Source organism: Budorcas taxicolor, chromosome 10 (genome assembly GCF_023091745.1).
Source record: "Budorcas taxicolor isolate Tak-1 chromosome 10, Takin1.1, whole genome shotgun sequence".
Lineage (NCBI taxonomy): Eukaryota > Metazoa > Chordata > Mammalia > Artiodactyla > Bovidae > Budorcas > Budorcas taxicolor.
The window spans coordinates 69,046,346-69,061,380 of NC_068919.1; the positions used below are offsets into that span (position 1 = coordinate 69,046,346).

At 41.7% G+C, this 15,035-nt stretch overlaps 1 pseudogene; it reads left to right on the forward strand.

The window, feature by feature from the left end:
* Positions 1-14,043: 14,043 nt before the first annotated feature.
* Positions 14,044-14,141, forward strand: LOC128054874 (uncharacterized; annotated as a pseudogene).
* The last annotated feature ends 894 nt before the right edge of the window (positions 14,142-15,035 follow it).

A 15,035-nucleotide genomic window follows, 5' to 3' on the forward strand; every position in this document is an offset into this window, starting at 1 on the left:
AGAAAAAGGCTGATGCTGGATGTTAGAACTTCTTGGTAGAGAAGTTTGGTTTGGGAGTGATGGTGAGTTTGATGGCGCCCAGTTCAAGAAGCTTCAGGCAGGCCACTTAAAGACCTTGTTTTTAGGAACTCCCTGGACTACTATCTCAGGAACATAGTGGTGAGACTCTGTGGCTATTACCCTGATACAGCAGGGGATAGAGAAAGAGAGCAACTATGATGTACTAAGAACTAGCTGCACTTATCACTAAGGGGGATGGGAAAGTGCAGGGATGTGTGAGTGGTTTTTTTCTTGGACCAGAAGTGGACAATGTGGGAGAGAGCCATGCTGGAGACGTTTTATATCTTCCTAGAAGGATTACCTAGAGGGGAGATGTAACCCCTAGAGGGGTGATGTAACCCCAGCCAGGGTTGAATCATGAAATTCCCTGGGGCTAAGGGGAAAAGTAAAAAGAATCAGCCATAGGGAAATGCAATATACACATGAAGAGCATTATAGTCTAATGTTCCCACTGGGATCTCTGAGGAATTCAGAAATGCACCACAAGAAAGGTGGTCAACTTGAACTATCCACCCAGTTTAGGAAGCATCAGCTTAAAATAACTACAGCCAGAGGAGATCCACCCCCAACTGATACTGGTGTCAGTCAAGTAAGATCTTTTGTGCCGATGTCCACTCACTCTCCCCAATTCTACAATGTTTCAGCCTACTGAGTTGGGGAGAGCAAAACTGGGAAAGATAGACAAAAAAAAATCTGTTTTTGGAAGAGGAATCTTCCCCACTGCAAGTCTTTCTGCTGCAGGGCCCTGGTCTATGAGAGGGGAGGAGGTTTGACATTAGATGCGATTCAGAATTCTCACAATAACACTGGGCATTTTGATTTTTGTGAATTTTAAATTATTTATTTATTTATTTGGCTGCCCTGGGTGTTAGTTGCAACACATGGGACTTGGTTACAGCATGTGAACTCTTAGTTGTGGTGCATGGGATCTAGCTTCCCAACCAGGGATCGAACCCAAGTCCAGTGCTTTCTAAGTGCGGAGTCTTACCCACTTGACCTCCAGGGAAGCCCCATTCTTTAAAAAATATTCATCTGGGATTTTTGTGATTTTTTTTTTTCCCTCAGTCATCAGGAAACTTTTTGTTAACAGGGATGAATGGATAGCTCCTGCTTTTATTGTGATTTTACTTATAATCTAAGAATTAATAGTAATACAATAATCAATCATGTTATCATACTATTGCTTATCATCTAAGAGTGAATGGATAAGCTGTGGGTTCACTTGAGGTGTCATCTGGGGATCAAGGAACAATGAGCTTCAGACAGTGGACTTGAAGTAGAGTTCTGTCCTGTAGACCAGCTCATGAATCAGTTCTGCTCAATCAACATGCCAGGCAGAATTAGGAAATTACTTTATGAAAGAAGATGTTTCACATCCCTCTGCCTCACCCTGACATAGATATTTTCTGCTCCTGAAGTGCATTTAGGTGAATAAAGAATCAAATAAATGATTTCTTGAGCAGCTGAAAAGGTCATTAGAGAATTTAGTGTCCATGAAAATGAAGGGGAACACATAGCCCCTTCAAGGTTCACAGACCATATGTTAAACGTTACTTGGTCTAGGATGCAGGCATGTTTCATAGTGATCACCCTCCCATTGAGTAAGAATCTGGAAATAATAATTAATAGGACAATTTTTATGTTATAGAAGAGACATGTGTAGAGCTATCGACAGCAGGCACACAGCCACTTTTAATAAAGTCTCACTTCAAACATCCACCAACACTTGATGAGCTCACTTGTAGTTTTCCTTCTTTAATGATGTGTTAAGTTCTAAAATATCTAGTTAGTAACCTGTTTCTGAAGTAGGGCTCTTTAGAACACGACAAGGTAATCGGCTCAGAATAGTGACACTCTGCTGGCGAGTGCAACTCTGTGAGGTCAGGTGGAACATCTGCTTTTAAAGAATGTAAACTGGTGAAATAAATTCTAAATAAAGATAAGGTTGTTCCTGCAGGAGGAAGAAGGAGACTAAGGAAACTGCTAAACTCTTGAAAAGTGTTATTTCCCAGTGCTGTCCAGGGAGTCTTTTGAAGGAAACAGTGATTCGTACAAAGGCTGCAGAGTGTCTGATAATTAACATTTTATTTGTGTTTTTATTTGATTCATGTCTAGTGGTCTCCTTAGCTTCATGAGAGCAAGAACTCCTTGTCTCTCAAATTTAAAATGCTGCCCAGGCCTACAATCATTTGGCCTCTTTTCTTTTTCTTTCACCATCAGAGATGTTTCCCTGAAAAGGACATTGACTACTGTCTCATCAACAATTCTCTCTGCTAGGCCACACACACTCCCTACCTTGGCATGCCTCTCTCAGGGCGTGGGGGTGACCCGAAGTTGAGGGGTGGGGTGCAGGTGAGTGGCTCCTGCACACACAGGCCTGAGGCAACTTAGACAGACTCAGGAGACACTGGCCCTTTGGAGCAAATCCAGAAGCAGCAACGGAGCTCTAATGAATATCCCTTTTATTTTGGTTGGTCAGTTTTTCAAGTAAGAACATACTTCAAATTACAGAGAAATGTAAGCCGCCCTGCACTATATTGAGGCTGCTTGGTACAGTGAGAAAATAAAATGTAGAAAAGCGCCAGGGTTTATTCTTTATCCTGGGAACCCCTTCTTCTTCTTGACAGCACTGACAGCCCTGCCAGGCTACTCTCCATTTCGAGGAGTAAATGGACTGTGATGTGTGTGTGCGCGTGTGCGCGCGTGCACATGTGCGTGTTTTCAGCAGGGGATAGTCCATGAGGAGAAAGTATTCACAGAGAAGAAACAGAGCTTGTACTCTTGACCCTGCTGTTCATCTAGTGTCCATGGGCCCCCATTCTACAACTTCCTGCATCAGAGTTTGCTTTTTAGGATCTTCGTATTTATAAACTATCCCTCCAACAAGTAGTGTTAAACTATTTTTAAAAAGTGAATGACTCTGGGTTTTATATTTTGGTTGTTGTGGTTGGCAACTAAACTAGAAATCAGGGCAGGTCTCCCTCCTTAGAACACATGACTAGGGGATTGGCCTTTCTTCCTTTAGAGAGACTCTTGGTGAAGAGAACTTTTAACGATTGTTCATCTTAAAATGTACCTTAAAAATTTCAAGAAACACATTAATTTTACTAATGGAAAGGCAGATTTAAAGCAAAAGCAGTGAAATCTTTTCATTCCTTCCAGAACGTGGCCCAAGGTGAATACATTAAGTGTAGAGCTTGGGATTTACCTAATGGTTTTCAGAAGCCAACTCCATAGCTTTGATTAATGCTGCCTCATAATACCAATGATGTGTACCCCAGTAAATCACTGGAACATTTTTCCCTGGTAATATATTAAAGTCATACATTAAGGCTACTGTGGTTTGGGTGATATATTGCTGGGGGGGAAAACACACCCAACTGCCTAAAGGCCTTGTTGTACACACTTGGGTTGACTTAAGCCCAGCTCCTTTTTCATGAGTATTTCATTAAGTATATTCAGAGAACTTTTTGAGTACCTGCCCACCCCCCCACCACCCGCACCACCGCCAACATTAAAAACATGCTCCTCAAATTTGCATGGGTACTTTGTTTCAAAGAACTCTGTTCAAATACAAATGCATGTGAAAAACGTTGAGCAAGTTTAAAGTATGGGTTTCATAGTCCTCAAAATTGTTGGGCTAGAGTTCTAGCTCTTTCCTTTGATGGGCTATGTGGTCTTGAGTAAGTAAGTCATTTAGACTTTCTGTACAGTGGGGTGTGTGTGTGTCTACCTCGCAATGTCACAAAGAGGATGAGCTGAAATCCCAAATGTAAGTGGATAGCCCAGTTCTTGGCACCAAGTCAGTGAGTGAGGGCTAGTTTTGAATGTTCTAGCAGGGACCTCCTGACCAGCATTTTTGTACCCTACTTGGAGTCTTCCATAATAACTGCTTTATTTTGAGCTGCTTTGGGTGACTAGGTTTATATAGGAGTCAAGGTTAATGATCCAGGTAATGGCTTTCCATTTGGAAATGGTATGGCAGAGTTGCAGGGCAGTGCTAAGTCCCTCGTCTGGCAGACTCCGTTCTCCCTAGGCCACCTTCCTTGCTGGGCAGTAATGAGCAGCATAGCTCTGCGGTCTAAGCACAGAACACTCTCTGCCACAGTGTGGACAGGATCTCAGTGAGGGAGAAAGTAGTGACCATTCTAATTCTTGTCCTGTGTTTTGGCTGTTAATGCTGGAGATTAAAGAGAAAAATGAAACTGGAGAAACAGCTTTTTTTTTTACCAAGTTCAAGTGAAACAATTTGATTTCAAGCATCCCAGATAATCTCTGTTAAACTTCAGTCCCAGCTGAGGCTGTACTGGTCTGATCTCACAGTCAGCAAAATCACAGTTACCTTTTAAAAATGCCCAACTTGGGTTATTACAGAAATCTACCTATGCCTTGTGTGAACAACTTGTGTACATCATACTTATTGCATTTCTAAAATAGCAATAATAGCACAAATAAGGAAGTTTTCTATAATTTCACCAGTCTGACTCAGCTACCATTTTCGTATTTCTAGAATCCTCTCCAAACTTTACCCTGTGCGTACACAATTTTATGTTTCCACTATTGCATAGTTACAATCATTAATTTTATTAGATAAGTAATACATGAATATATACATGTACAAATATGTACAAAAGTATAGACTTCCATAGAGCTAACAACGAAAGTCTATGTCCTCACTCCAACCAGTTTTTGTTTCACTGTTTCTTTTTTTTTTCAAAAATGTCGTCATCTGCTAGCATTGTCTGTGATTTCCTTTTTTTTTAATTCAGTAGAAAGAGAGTGAGCTTATTCTCATTTTATAGATGAGGCAACTGAAGCCCTTCCCCACCTCTTCCTGGATGAAACCGCAAATCTGAGAATGAGGCCATGTGCTCAGAAAGGGCCTGGGTCCCTGATGACTTCCTTAAACGGTTCTCTCAGCCCTGGGTTGCCTACATCTGGTTTTGTATTACATGAGAGAAATAACCAGCTTCTTGGTTTAGTCACTCTAGCAGCGTTTTTATCACATGCAGCCAAACACATCCCTAACTGATACAGCTGTGTTCACTCATAGACTTATCCACTTACCATTTACTGATTTCCAGTCATGTGCCCACAGTGTACAAATTATGCACATAAGGCTAATAGTTAACATTTCTAGAACAGTTACTGTGGGCAATACTTGTATCATGACCTTTACATGTCTTCTCATTGCTCCACATTAACCTCTAAAGTAGATATTATTTTTCTGTATTTACAAATGAAGAAACTGAAACTCAAAGATGAAGTATCCCACTCAATAGCACTCATCCAGTAAGCTCCACGCCTCTTGGACACTTAACTGCAAGAAACTGCATCCCATTTATCCTTTAGGGACATAGGGACCGAATAGATTTTTTTGAGAAGCTAAACAATATGGTTAAAGAAGTCCTTACACTGTGAAGTATGTATGGTTATTCCCATCTTCAAATGAGATTCAGAGAGATCAAATGCCTTCAGTGCAATTAATTCAGCCTGACATCCACTGAGCACTGGGTTCTGGAAACTTTCTCAGGTGCTTGAGGATACCTGGCCCGATGAAGCAACGCCTGGCTCAAGTGAATGCTGCAAGGCAGGCAAGACTTTTTCTGGAATTAAAGCAGTTGCAGAAGTTGTGCTTTCTCCGGCTGGCATCAATTACTGACTTTCTGTCAGCAGAATATTCCAGATGGGCTGGTTTCTATAAAATCCCTAGGGGGAATCCCAGGGCTTAGGAAGCGGGAAGGGGAGGGAGGAAGCTGGCAAAAGAGACTGTTTGCAAGGGCTGCTTTGCAGTCTCCCCAAATCAGGTACAAAATCATGAACTGTCCCAGAACACACTCTATTTGTTAATTGTTCAGTTCTCCCAAGCACAGAGAGGAGAGAGAAAGGGCACCTTTGCCATGTGATTGGACTCAGATTTGTTTACCAGATCAAAGCCCTTGGGTAATGGAAACTTCAGAGGGGGAGAGGGCAGGCAGGGAGCAGCGCCGACAGCGTCTACTTAGCTGAATGCATCATTGTGTACGCTCTGGAGCTTGAAATGCAAGGTTTGGAAATGCCAGCTCTCTTCAGGCTTGTCACAAGAGGGTTCTGGGGCGCTGGAACAGCTCAGGGACGCTGGGTGCTAAGAATGTTTATAGAGGGAAGCTGCTGGATCACATTCCTCTCCCATTCTGTAGACATCTCTTGTTTCTTAAGGGGAAAGTAACAAGTTCTTGGTTCCCCTGACATGTGTGTAGCTAATTTTGAAATTGTTAACATTTCCTGATGATAAACTTTTTTTTTCCATTAATAAACAGCAGGAATTTATTTCTTCTAGTTCTGGTTCTTCTAGTTCCTCTAGTTCCAGGATCAGGGTGCCAACTTGTCAGGTGAGCACACTCTCCTAGTTGCAGAATTCTCGTATCCTCACATGGTGGAAAGAGGACGATAAACTTTCTGAAGGGTTCTCTGTATATCTCATGTCCTCTGGGGAAATATGGAACCTCCCCTGTTATGGAGTGCATGTTTGTGTCCTCCCCAAATTCATACACTGAACTTTATCCCCATGGGGATATATTAGGAAACTGTCAGGTTTGGGGGAGGTGATTAAGGTTAGATTAGGTCATGCGAGTGGGGCCCTAGTGATGGGACTAGAGACCTGATAATTTTATTTATTTATTTTTGTATCTTCACTGTTGCTCGGGTTTTTCTCTAGTTGCAACGTGTAGGCTTTTCACAGTAGTGGCTTCTCTTGTTGCAGAGCATGAGCTCTAGAGTGCAGGCTCAGTAGTCTTCGTATGCTGGCTTAGTTGCCCCGTGGCACGTGGAATCTTCCCGGACCAAGGTTTGAACCCTTGTCTCCCGCATTGGCAGGCAGATTCTTAACCAGTGGACCACCAGGGAAGTCCCTCTAGAGCCTTTATAAAAAGAGGAGGAGACAAGGAATCTCTGACTAAACCATACACTCTAATAGTTGTACTGAGAGCCATTTATAATTCAAAACATTAATTATAAATGAAGAGTAAAAGGGAAGGAAGGATATACCAAATTAATATCCTGGTCACCTCCAAGGAGGGAAATTCAGTGGGAAGAGGGCCAGGAAGACTTTTACTTTAAATGTGTTGTTTGGATTTTTCCTATAATGAGTCTGTATTAGTGTGTTACTTCTATAATTAAAATTTTTTTCTAAAAAGAAAAAATTCAAAAAAAAGAAAAAAAATTCTTGCACAGTACGTATTAAAAGTGGCTCTTGCCTTTAGTTATTTTAAACTACGAGGATTCTCCTTAATCTTTTAAAAGAGCAACTCAGCATAATGTCAGGTCTTGAAAAGTAATGTTTTTAAAATGACAAGATAGTTTGGGATTAGAATTCCCTTGTAAAGTGGAGGTTGTTTGCACTGGGAACGGACCGATAATACTTTGCAAACAGCCGTTGAAATGATTTGTGATTGCTAAGTGCCCAGAGGATGAGCAGCCCCCAGTGCATGCCCGGTGCTCATATTAATGTATCTTTCATCTTTTTCCTGCTCTGCAAATGTTAACTGGTTCACTCTCAAGAGTGATATGAATAAATTCTTACTGCAGTTGGAACCTGAGGTATATAGGGAGAGGTCAAGGGGATTTTTTCACTGTAATTTTTGTGGGAGCTGATTTAACAGTCAATAGGATAGTGAGGGTCTAGGAGAGAAGAGTTCTGTTTTTTTTTAACTTATTCATTTCCAGCTGTACTGGGTCCGCGCGGCTGTGCGCGGGCTTTCTCTCGTTGCGGCGAGCAGGGCTCCTCTGTGGTTGCGGTGTCCGGGCTTCCCATCACGGCGGCTTCTCTTGCTGCAGAGCGCAGGCTCTCCGGCTTCCGTAGTTTTGGCTCCCAGGCTCTGGCGAGCAGGCTCAGTAGCTGTGGTGCATGGGCTTAGCTGACCTGCGGCATGTGGGATCTTCCCAGACCAGGGATCTAAACCACGTCGCCTGCATTGGCAGGAGGATTCTCAACCACTGGACCGCCAGGGAAGTCCAAGACTTCATTCAACCACCAGCAGGATGACCTTTTATGTTTAGTGTCTCTGCCTCTGGGCCACGCTTGCGACAAGGGCGGCTCTGGTGAGGCTGGGAGTCCCTGTGCCTCGAGTCCTGCCTGCTTGGGTCCACCATGAATAAAGTGTTTTAAAAGACCCTCTCCCTTTCAGCTTGAGATTTTACTTTCTGTGTAAATGCTCACACCATGGCCAGTTCCAAACTACCAATGACTTAACAAATCTGAATTTCTAGATATTTAACTTGGGAATCAACTTGGGAGTCAGGACGTAGATAATCATCCTAATTTAAAGGTGAACAAAGCAAAGCTCAGAAAATTTGTCCAAGTCACAGAGATAATAAGGAACAAAGCTAGGAACTTGAACTCCTTTCTGCTATTCTGTGCCCTTTTCTTGAATCAAGTCCATCCTTCTGGTATAGTAATAGTAAAAAAAAACAAAAAACAAAAAAAACGAATATATTTACCACCAATGAAAAATACCTAAAAAAATCCCTTCACATGTCTGCTTGATCATCAGTCTTATTTCTCTCCTCCATCTGCTTTAAGGAAAGATTCTGTCACTGTGTAGAATCCTTACCCTCCCCATTCATCCCCCACACTCCACCAGTTAATTCCTCTGTCTTACATCTCTGAATCATGACTCTTCCTCCCTCATCTATATCTCCTCTCACAATTTCTCTAATCCAAGACTGATCCCCTGCCTTTGACTTGTTCACCATCTATTTCTGATGATCACGCTTCTTGACAAAGTCAGGTTTATTTCAACATTTCCATCCCTACTTTAGGTCACTGTGTTTTGACATGTCCTCTCAAAGACCCCAGATCTCCCCTCTCAAAGGTCATCTGTGCCCTTCTCATGTCCAAGTTCAGGCTTTATCTCAGTCCTCCTCTAGTTTATCCTTCCTTTGGCACTTGATGTGCTAATGATATCCTTCTCAAAATGCATTTCTCATTTGGTTTTCCTTCTCAGTCAGGCTCCACAATTTTTCATCACGTCTTTGTGCATGGTCTTCATCTTAGAAAAGGGAGTCTCAGGGGCATCTAGACAGAGCCTGGGGCTCATGCTTCATTATTCAGTCATCGACTCTGGCACCCTCTCTCTTCCTTTTCTCTCTATCTTTTACATCCAACTTGACACTTGGCAGAGGAGCCTGGCTACTTCTGGAACACCATCATATTCGTCTCCCTTTATCTGCCCCATGACTCTGTGAAGATGCGACACCCACTAGGCAGGTGTACCCAGATACTATGTGAAAGGAATACATCAAAATAGCCTGTGTTTCCAGGAGAAGTCAAGAACAAGTGGACCTGATGGAACTGGCACGTCAGCCCACCCCTAAGTCTCATGGTTCCTGGCTTTTCTATTCTCACAAAATTCTCCTGGATCCTTTAGACCACCAGTTTGGTCTGTTGGAAAGAATATAGGCTTTGAGAAAGGTCTGGGCTTGAATTTTGGTTTTGTCACTCATGGCTTGGGCATGCCCTGTAACCCTTCTAAGTCTGTGTCATCATCTGAAGAAGCTAAGACCCTGTTTGGGAGGAGACTGCGGGCTGTGAGATAATGTATGAAAAGTGACAGCATGGCTGTCACTGAACAAATGGCAGGTCATTATCACTAACTAGGTTTGTGTTTGATGTCTCCCCACAGGCTCTAGTTCTCAGTCCTAACCAATTTGGATAACCTCCCTCCTGGCTTGATCCACAATGCTCCTATCTTGAGCACCCGTCCCAGACGGTATTCCTGTCCAGATCCTGACCTTTGGCTCTTTGAACTCTATTTTATTCCCAAATTGAAGATATATAGGAAAGGAGTTTCACTTTATTTTAGCCCAGCTAGCTTTGCCAATCTCCCAGGTCCTCCTTTGCCTGATTTATGACATAGCAGGGCCACAGTTTGGTTTGGAATTTCTAAATAATTTGATGTAAACTGGAATGCTTTTTAGGTAAAGTTTAATATACAGGTCCAAGTTGGTTCGCTATTTCTTTTATTGTCTTTTGAGATCTGTGAACAACGGTCACTTCTTGGTTTGCAAAGAAATGCCTATCTCTTTTGAGTTCCAAACCAGTGAGTTTCTGGAAGACAATTATGTTGAGCCCAAAGGATACTTTTGTATTGTTTTGTTTAAGAACACATTGCCCTAAGCTGAGTACTAAAAAGATACTATCTCAGTAATTTCTATTGGGAGGTGAATCAACAAATATAGAATTTCTTTTCTTAATATGATACCATCCGTAGTTTTGTTCCCAGGTGGCCCAGTGGTAATGAATTCGCCTGCAGTGCAGGAGACACAAGAGACTCAGGTTCGATCTCAGGGTTGGGAAGATCCCCTGGAGAAGAAAATGGCAACCCACTGCAGTAGTTTCGTTTGTTCATTTGTTTATTTCTGTACCTTCCTTAGGACTATAAAAGTTGTGAAGATGCTTAAATCAGATAATTATGTATTTCTGAAAGGACTGAAGGGATTAAAAATCTTTTATTAATAAATTATTAAAGAATGATATATACTCAAATTCAAGCAGTCTAGAATGCTTAAAATATAACACTATTAGCATCACCTTTAGAGGATTTTTTGTACGTGTACTAACAAACGCATTTCTGAAAAATATATATGTTTGTATGCATTCTTGTGTATGTATTTACATAAGGCTCTGCAATTTGCTTTTCTCAATTACAGTGGACTCTTAGAATTTCTCTGTCAGTAAATAAAATTTTGGCTTCTTTATTTTTTAATCATATGCATAGTACTGTCACTAAATAGAGGTGCAATTTTAAATCAACTCATTCATTCTCATTCCTTACAACCACAGAACTTTTGGTTCTAATAGGATTTCACTGAATAGTACCTAATTATTTAAATAGACAGCTCTAAAAAATAAATAAATAAATAAATAAATAGACAGCTCTTCCTGTCTGATAATTCCTGAATAAATAATTCATTAGTAACTGAAGACTACCACAAACTTAGATTTCCTATGAAAGAAAAGGCTTATTGAATTAGGAGGATTTGTATACCTAAGCAGAAATGGCAAGGCATATAGAAGACACTGCACTAGAGGCCAAAGGTCTGGATTCTAGTTGTGATTCTTTTCTGGTGAACAAGGCACCAATATCACTGGGCTTCAACAGTGTCAGTAAGTGAGGATATTAATGTCTACCTGCTTAACTCATCAGGTTCTTGTGAGGGTGTCAAAAGACAAAATATACGCAAATACTTTGAAAACTATCATTTTTGCTAATAAGTGTTATTTAATGATTTCAGTGAGTTTGAGCAATCAAGAATAAGTTGATAGTTGACACTAATGTTGAGATCTCTATACCATGTCTCAGAGGTTGGCCACAAATTCTTTGTGATATCTTCTATTGAGAAAGAGATGTCTAATTCTTTTCAATGTGAATTTTGACCTATGGAATGCAGTGGAGGTAGTGTTCTTTGACCTCCAAGGCTAGGTCATAAGAAGCCTTATATAGTTTACACCTTTGCTCTAAGTGAATCCAACCACCATTTAAAAAAAGGACTAAATACTCTGAAACTACTGTGCTGTCAGGAAGCCTAAGCTATCCACGATGGAGAGGGGATGAAGAGAGAGATGCCTGCCAGTCCCAGGTGTTCCAGCCTTCCCAGCTTGGGTTCCAAACTTATGAATGAAGGAACCATCTTGGATATTCCAGCATTAGCAGACATGACGTGGTGAAGAGCCATCTTAGATACTGTAACACATATTCAGACAAAGTACTTATGCTCAATATATACAAAGAATACTTATAACTCAGTGGTAATAAAACAAAAGAACAAATTCTCTCTGCCAGCCCCCTTGAGACTAGGATGCAGACATTTTGTTACTTAGCAATCAGATGCACCTTCTCTAGTCTTTCAGTCCTGAGCTGGTGATGTGAACATACAGAACCATTTAAGGTCACGCTGGTGGCATTGAGTCCAGAGGCTGGTGACAGAGGCTGCAGGGACAGCAGGGTGTCCTCAGAATCTGTCCCGTTGATGACGTGGCTTTGACTTTGGGTCCTGCTGGCCAGCTGGAGTTCTGGCCGTTTTCCCAGACTGATTCTCCAGCCTTCTAGTCCTGTGAGTCACCTGCTAACTTTTCATTAAGTTCTTTTTTCTAAGGCCAGTTGCTATGGTTTCCAACGAAGAGCTCTCACTAATTTGACAGAGAAACCTTCTTGGGATATCAGTGAGAAAAGACCATGTGTGCAACTTCCTTCCCAACTCAGCAATCTGTTTTTTTTTTTTATAGGATCTTTATCATTCTTTCTGTGTTATCTAACCAAAGGACTAGAAGCCAAAAGTGTCTGTAAGTATAAGCCTGTCTATAGGGATGTTTGCCATTTAGTATTGTTGAGTTTTTCTCACCTTGGAAAATTAAAAGAGAAGTCATTCTAACATTTTTGGTGTTCAAGTAGAAAGTATATTATGTCTTAGAATGTTTTAAGAAAAAAAAACATTGTTTTGGTCAAATCCATCTTGTCAGAAGAGTGTCTTGCTTTATTAATTTTTCCCATGTTCCCAGAATAAGAGACAGCAATTGAACATCAGTTCAAGGCCCCTCACAACTCTGAATGAATTTTAAAAAGAAAAAATTTCAATGAGAGAAAGCGTCCTGCTTTAAAGGTGAAGTCTCAGAGAAGAGGAAGGAGTAAGAAGTCAGAAGAGAGGGCCGAAACAGGAGTGGAGAGAAGATGGAGACACTAAAAAGACATGAACTCTGGGCACAGACCCAGGATGCCTCTGTTACCATCGTGTTCATACTCTTTAGGTGGTGCCCTGAGACTCAGCTCTAATGCTCCAAACTGCCCAGGAATGGGTGAGAGGCAGGTGGTCGACTCAGTCATGGTCTAAGAGCCCTCACTGAGATACTCCCTCCAAGAAGGAGTGCTGAGGCCACAGAGGCTCCAGTCTCAGCCCAGAGGCGAGGGCATGGTGAGTGGGTACTGGCTACCACTCCCCTTGCATACAGCACCCAAACCAAGTTGGCCGCTTACCTTCTCTCTAATAAAAACCATTACGTCATGTTTGCGTGCACGCATGCTCAGTTGTGTCTCTTTTGGACCCCATGGACTGGAACCAGCTGCCATTTTCTCCTCCAGGGGATCTTCCTGCCCCAGGGTTTGAATCTGGGTCTCCTGCATTTCTTGCACTGGCAGGCAGATTCTTTACCACTAAGCCACTTAGAATGTCATGTTTGGTTTAGTTGCTAAGTTGTGTCCAAATCATTGCAACCCCAGGGACTATAGCCCACCAAGCATGTCATGTTTAATATATATTAAAAGACATTGGAACATATACATAAGTGATGAAACACAGAAATAAAATGGAGTCCCTCCGCCCCACTACCCAAACCAGAACTAGAATGTGTGTGTGTGTTAGTCGCTCAGTCATGTCCTACTCTTTGCGACCCCATGGACTGTGGCCTCCCCCAGGCTTCTGTGTCCTTGGAATTCTGCAGGCAAGAATACTGGAGTGGATTGCTGTTCCCTTCCCGACCCAGGGGTCGAACCCTGGTTTACTGCATTGCAGGCAGATTCTTTACCGTTTGAGCTGCGGGGAAGTCAAGAACTAGAATAGTGCCAGCATTAATATTAAATCTACCCTTTCCTTTCTTTTTAAAATTCCTAGTATGGAGTGCTTAATTCTGTCAAAACACACATGTAGACTTGGGTGAACTGAAATAGACTAATACTGGATGATACTGGAGTAGGTTGCCACTTCCTGCTCCAGGGCATCTTCCTGACTCAGGGATCGAACCTGTGCCTCTTGCATCTCCTGCATTGGCATGTGGATTCTTCACCACTAGTGCCACCTGGAAAACCCTAATAGTGGTTATTCAGTCTTTAATTACATGTTCCTAGTTATGGTGTTATTGAATAGCTCCCTTTTAGAAGAGTCTTCCTTATATTGAACCGGAATCTGTGTCCCATGACTTCCACCCATTATTCTTAGCTTAACCATTGGGAGGCACTGTGGTTAAGAGTGCAGATTCCAAAATATAGAGAGGATTAGCATGGCCCCTGTGCAAGGATGACACGCAAATTCATGAAGCATTCCATATTTTATTAAGAAAAAAAAGAGTTCAAATTCCAGAATTGACTAGATCTAAGTTCAAAGCACAGGCACTTGCTGATTATGTGATCTTGGCAAGTTACTTCGCTTCTTTGTACCTTAGTTTCATCTTCTGTAAAGTGGGAATAATAATACTATCCATTTTATAAGACAAGCTGGACCATAAATGATGGTCTGGGTTTGAGGACTGTTGAGGTTTGCTTTGAATTATTGTAGCTTCTGTGTATTATCTGATCAGTTTGGAATTACAGTACACTGTTGTTCACAAACCGGAATTATAGTGGTTTTTAAAGGATAGTGGTTTAGTTTTTCTTCAAGTAAAAGGGAGTAGGCAGTCCAGAGCTGGTATTTTTCTGCTGTGCCATTTCTAGTGGGTAGTTTTGTGATTCAAGATGGCCAGTGAGTTCAGTCCACCATCAGAGTTCCAGACAGAAAACCCCAAAACGGAGAGAGGGTACATGCCAATAGCCTTTCTTCTTTTTTAAGAAGTTTTACTGTAAATCCTAATCAACAATGCTTACCTGTCATTGGACAGAGGTAAATCATGGGGCCATCACTGGCTGTAAGGAAAACTGGGAAACATGCTCTTTTAGCTAGAACATTACCATCCTAAATAAAATTAGGATTCTGACACCAAGAAAGAAGAGAAAAATGGGTATTAGGCAGCTTGCAGTCCCTGCTACATAAATTAATCAAGCAGTAGGCAGTGCAAAGTGTATAGACATAACATAGAGTCAGGATTCTCCAGAGAAGCAGAACGAGTAGGATTCATCTTAAGGAACTGGCTCATATGAGTTTGGAAAATGACCAATCTGAAATCTGCATGGAGGCCCAGGGAAGACCTGATGTTGCAGCTCAAGTTCAAAGGCAGTCTGCTGGCAGAATCC